The sequence below is a fragment of the Canis aureus genome, chromosome 10, assembly GCF_053574225.1.
Source record: "Canis aureus isolate CA01 chromosome 10, VMU_Caureus_v.1.0, whole genome shotgun sequence".
Taxonomy (NCBI): domain Eukaryota; kingdom Metazoa; phylum Chordata; class Mammalia; order Carnivora; family Canidae; genus Canis; species Canis aureus.
The window spans coordinates 61504684-61510745 of NC_135620.1; the positions used below are offsets into that span (position 1 = coordinate 61504684).

A 6062-nucleotide genomic window follows, 5' to 3' on the forward strand; every position below is an offset into this window, starting at 1 on the left:
GTCAGAGAAAAATGCATATTGATTACAATAGCCAAACAAATGTGTAATAGAACAAATCCATTCCCAATAATAAAGTGCTAATAAATATAGAATGGATTATGAATTAGAAAATTACTATTTTGGAATTAATGTAGTAAATTACATTCTTATAAGAATTATTGATGGGTACTAAAACTTATGGCGTGGAGGGGGTTTTGTGGAATAGTATATTACATAATCTCAAATACCCCCTCATAAATATATTAATAGCACAATAAAAAATGGTAACTAAGCAGTGAAAGAATCAGAAAGCATGTCTTACCGTGTAGAAGGCAGACTCTTAGATGGCTCCCAATTATACCCTCCTCCTGGTAGTCATGATTGCTATAAACTCATTTCATTGAATAAGGTCAGAAATTGCTACTTAAATCCATAGAATATGGTGAAGATGCCACTTGCAATATGACGCTATGTAAGTTTGTAACCCATCTTGCTAATAGACTTTCTCCCTCACTGATTTGATGAAGCAAGGTGCTGTATTCTGAGCTGCCCTACTGAGAGGCCCATGGAATTGAAACAGATCCTTTTGTAGTTGAGCCCTGAAATGATACCACAACATCAACTGATATCTTGATTATAGCAAAGTAAGATTCTGAAACAGAGCACCCACTTGAGCCATTCCTGTTCTTCTGACCCAGTGAAATTGTTCTACAATAAAGTTGTATATTCTTTAAGCTGCTAATTTTGTAAGCAACAATAGATAAGCAATTCAAGCTATCAAAATCAACATCATCAATACAAGATAAACAGAAATTATATGCTATTGGATATAGTATTCTGAAAAAGATACAACATCATTTTTGTAGTGTCCCAATCTATAATGCATACTTGAGGGAGACAGCAAGACCCAACTTGAGGAATATTATTTGTTTTGTTTTGTTTTTAAGTTGAGGAATATTCTATAAAATTACTGGTTATATTCTTTAATAGCATGACATAAGGAACTGCTCCAACTTGAAGGAAACTAAATAGACATGATAGCTAAATGCAATTTCTGATCCTAGACCAAATCTTATATGAGAAAATAAATAGGGATCCCTGGGTGGCGCAGCGGTTTAGCGCCTGCCTTTGGCCCGGGGCGCGATCCTGGAGACCGGGGATCGAATCCCACGTCGGGCTCCCGGTGCATGGAGCCTACTTCTCCTCTGCCTGTGTCTCTGCCTCTCTCTCTCTCTCTGTGTGACTATCATAAATAAATAAAAATTTAAAAAAATTTAAAAAAAAAAAAAAGAAAATAAATAGCTATAAAGCACACCACTGTGACAATTGATGAAATTGGAATATGCAATGTAAAGTATACAAAAGGTGTACTGAAGTTACATTTCTTGGGCAGCTCAGGTGGCTCAGCAGTTTGGCGCTGCCTTCAGCAAGCCTTCTCCATGATCCTGGAGATCCGGGATCGAGTCCCACGTCAAGCACCCTGCATGGAGCCTGTTTCTCCCTCTGCCTGTGTCTCTGCCTCTCTCTCTCTCTCTTTGTGTTTCTCATGTATAAATAAATAAAATATTTTTCTTAAAAAAATGAAGTTACATTTCTTGAATTTGATTATTGTACTATGGATTATAGCTATGTAATTAAATAATTTGGTCTTAGGAAATGTATGCTGAAGTATTGTGGGTTTATAAAACTACTATGTGATTTCTGATAGGGAGATAAAGTTGAATGTGGGCAAGTGTTGAAAATTAAAAAGTGCAAAAAATTCAGTTATTTTATACAATTTTTGTAAATTTTCTCTAACTTTAAAATTATTTTAAAATAATATGGTAGAAATAATGATAAACAGGCATTCAGTCGTTCTTGAACACATTGTATTACACTGAGAAACCTAACAGAACTTCGGATTTCCCAGGACATAACCAAGGCATTGTCACACATTGAGCCCTATATATCATTAGTTAAAAATGCACAAACAATTAATGCCTTTTAGCTTCTACTAGCTTGCAGAAATCTTGACATGTAGAGGTAGAAAAAAATGCAGTTTTTCTTCATTCCTAGTTTAGAAAGTATCCTTATACATTTTATCAAAAGCTAATTAAAATTCCATGCCATTGGTAAAAAGAACATGAACACGAAATTTAGCAAAGGTAGATAAATCACTAGGACACTGGGAATTGACTGTAGGGGGAAAAAACTTGAATATTGCAGCAAAACTAGGCCATCTATTCACTTCAACAAGAATCGATCGCTTATAATTTATCTGCAGGGCTGTCTGAGAAAGAGAGGGAAAGCCATAGTATCATTATCATCATCATACAATTACTTACATGTTAATTGGTGATCCACTGTAATGATACACATAGCACTGAAAAATAGAGAAGGAGAAGGATCTGAATAGGGTATGGAAAGAAGAAATGTTTAGTTGTAGGGAAAACACAAACCCTTTTCTCTCTACAACTCTGATCCCCTGGCTGGAAAAAAAAAATGCAATTGTATTTTACTAAGTTACTATTCCTCCCCTCTGATAATTACAGTGAAATAGTGAAATTTAAAGTTTCAGAGCATATATACACTCTACATTATTTTCCTCTGTAATTTCCAAAGTGTTATTTTATGACATAGCAACTTCAAAATCAAAAGGGTGCTTAAAAATTGTTGGCAGGCTGGATGGCTCAAGAGATTTGTAATAGGTTACACACTGCCTGTGATTTCTAGGTCATTGCTTTAAATCCATTCTGCTTAATGACTATTGGCTGTTTAAAGTGAAATGAACTGGTGAGTTTAGCAGAGTTCCATAGTCATTTGTATTATCCACTACCTTTTCCAAAAAGTTTTTGTATAAATAGAGTCTCTAGTCACCCCCATGCCTCAGCAAGCAAGTTGAGAGATTCAAGTTAGAAATGTGGACTCAAGATTAAGATGCAATCCCTTTTTTGACTATAAAATTATCAACCACTAGCTTGCCTTCTTTTATCCTTGATTTCTCCACACTTTAAATTTGTGCATAAACATGTGCATTTCATAAATAAATCATCATTATTATTTCACTGCATTGTTTTATCAAATAAATATCTTATGTGACCATAGCAGCAAACATTCTATGAGGGGTCTCCTAAGGGACAAATAACCACAGTTCACAATACTTCACTTAATTTCATCTAATGCTTATTACTCACTATGAGGTAGTCACCTTTTTCAATAAATGGAAAAACCACCACAGAGACCTTATGCAGCTTCCCTAAAATACATGGCTTGATCCTGAAAGTGAGTAAGTAATTCATTTAATGATAATTAAACGGTATTACTAGTCCAACTTAATTCTACCAAATATTGTCCAGTGGAGAGACAATGATGAACAAAAGAAACAAAGACCACACCCTCAAGAGCTAGTTTTTGGAGGGCAAGACAGACAGTAATCAAACATGTCAATAATAACATCTCAAATATCAGTAATATTACAAAGAGTATAAATATGCTTAGTGAAGACAGAGTGAGGGGACTGTGTTGCATAGAATAATCCAGAGAAGACTCTAGGGAAGGTGACATTAACCAGAGATCTGAACAATGACAAGGAACCATGTTCTTTGTCAATGTGCCAAGATTGATGTGCAAACTTCTTATAATCCAATTTAGCTCTATCCATATTCCTTTGCAGTCTTGTCTCTTGCTTGTCTTTCTCCTGATTTTAGAAGACAAATGACTTAGCAAATTTGCAGAGATTACCAATCCAAAATTGGAGATTATTTCACAATCCTAAAAATAGAGGTAAGAAAGAGAAAGATAGTTGCGGAAAATGAAAATAGCCTTACATAGTTCATAATAAAATGACTCTGCAGTTTAATTTGGGCTGTGCCACTTGCTATCATGTGATTTGTGATTTGCTTAAATTCTCTCCTTCACACACACACACACACACACACACACACACACACAGAAGGCTTTTCTACAATATGCTCTGTTCCTTTCAGGATTAAATGAAATAACTTTAAAAATTATCTAGGATAATAGTAAGTGCTTGAAATATGAGTACCTAGAATTTGGCGGGGGAGAGGGATGGAAATTGAGAAATAATTTTCCCATGGCTATCTTTAGAAAAATCTTTAAAGGGACACCTGGGTGGGTCAGCTGTTACACCTCTGCCTTCCACCCAGGCCATGATCCTGGAGTCCCAGGATCGAGTTCTATATCGGGCTCCCTGCATGGAGCCTGCTTCTCCTTCTGCCTATATCTCTGCCTCTCTTTCTCTGTGTCTCTCATGAATAAATAAATAAAATCTAAAAAATTTTAAAGATTGTGACTCATTTTCTTTCTCTTTATATAATATGCTAATGAAAGCCATACTAGGAACTTTAAAATATGACAATAATATGAAATAGATGGATTGATTATAACGAAAGAAAGTTCTTTGTGACTCTAGAACATGTCTGTTGTAAGCAAACCTGTAAGTACATCCATCTATTCATTCTCCATTCAAAGAGTTATTAGTTATCTATTCCCATGTAGTGTGCTACACATTAAAGAAATAAACTCAGTGATATTCCTCTTCAAAAAAAAAGTTAATGTGATTAAATACCATTAATAAAGTACAATAATCCAAAAAAAAAAAAAAAGTACAATAATCCATAATAGATCTGACCTTTCTGTGCTGCCCAGGGAGGAGTCCATTCAGCGCTGTTCTGTATTCCTATTGTAACTTTAAGTTTTAACTTTCACAACGTCTGGAGCTCTTATGTCCTGCAAATGAAGGAGGAGGATGTTCTCAAATTACTTGCAGCAGAAACCCACGTAGGTGGCATGAACCTTGACTTCCACATGGAACAGTACATCTACAAAAGGAAAAGTGAAGGTACCTGCATCATAAATCTAGAGAACATAGGAGACACTTCTGCTGGCACCTCTGCCATTGTTGCCATTGGAAACTCAGCTGATGTCAATGTCAATTCATCCAGGAATAGTAGCCAGCGAGCTGTGCTGAAGTTTGCTGCTGCTACTGGAGCCACTCCCATTGCTGGTTGCTTCATCTCTGGAAACTTCACTAGCCAGATCCAGGCAGCCTTCTGGGAGCTGAGGCTTCTGGTGGTTACTGATCCCAGCCTCTCATAGAGGTGTTTTATGGTCACCTGCCCACCATCGCTCTGTGTAACTCAGACTCTCCTCTGCTATGTGGACATTGCTCCCTCGCAACAAGGGAGCTGGCTCCATGGGTCTGATATGGATGCTGGCCTGAAAAGTTTTTTTCATGCCTGGCACCATTTCCTGTGAACACCCATGGGAGGTCATGTCTAAGCTCTACTTCTGCAGAGATCCTGAAGAGATTGAAAATGAAGAGCAGGTGGCTGCTGAAAAGGTTGTGACCATGGAGGAATTTCAGGATGAATGGACTGCTCCAGCTCCTGAGTTCACTGCTACCCAATCTGAGGCATGCGTGTAACCTCTGTGCCTATTCAGCAATTCCCTACTGACAACTGGAGCACTCAGCCTGCCACTGAGACTGGTCCGCACCTCCCACTGCTCTGGCCACTGAACGGGTGGGAACAACCACCGAGTGGTTTTAAGGTGCTCTTCCAGAGGCAAACAAAACAGAAATAAGGTTGTTGAAAAATAAACATTTTCTAAAAAAATACCCCAAGCAAACAAACTTGAATTTCATTTCAGACCCTATCTAGTAAATAAAGAAATCTTCTTTTTTTTTTTTATTTTAAAATTAGAATTGTAAAGAAAACACTTCCCCTCTTAGAACAAGTAGGACAATTTGTATATAAATATTGTAGAGTCCTGAGAAATAAGCATTGTTAGTTTATTAATGTTTCTATCGATGTTTCAAATTTAAGCAACAGTGAATAATATTAGAGCTGAACCCATAGCCAACCAAGCTTCAGGGTTGTTATCTTTCAGCCTTCCATTTTTTTGCAGCAATATATGTAGCCTTCAAATGTTTAAGGTTGTGTTAAGAATATTCTAAAACTGACAGTCTGATATTAAGGAGGCAATGCTTTATTCTTTTATAAAGGAAAATAACATTAAATAGGATACCTTGTGGAAACCTCTCCAAATAAGTGGTCGAGTCTTTACTATTATTGATTCCT

General features: G+C 36.6%; 1 pseudogene; it reads left to right on the plus strand.

Moving 5' to 3' along the window:
• The first annotated feature begins 4396 nt into the window (after positions 1 to 4396).
• On the plus strand, positions 4397 to 5531 carry LOC144321543 (small ribosomal subunit protein uS2 pseudogene; annotated as a pseudogene).
• The last annotated feature ends 531 nt before the right edge of the window (positions 5532 to 6062 follow it).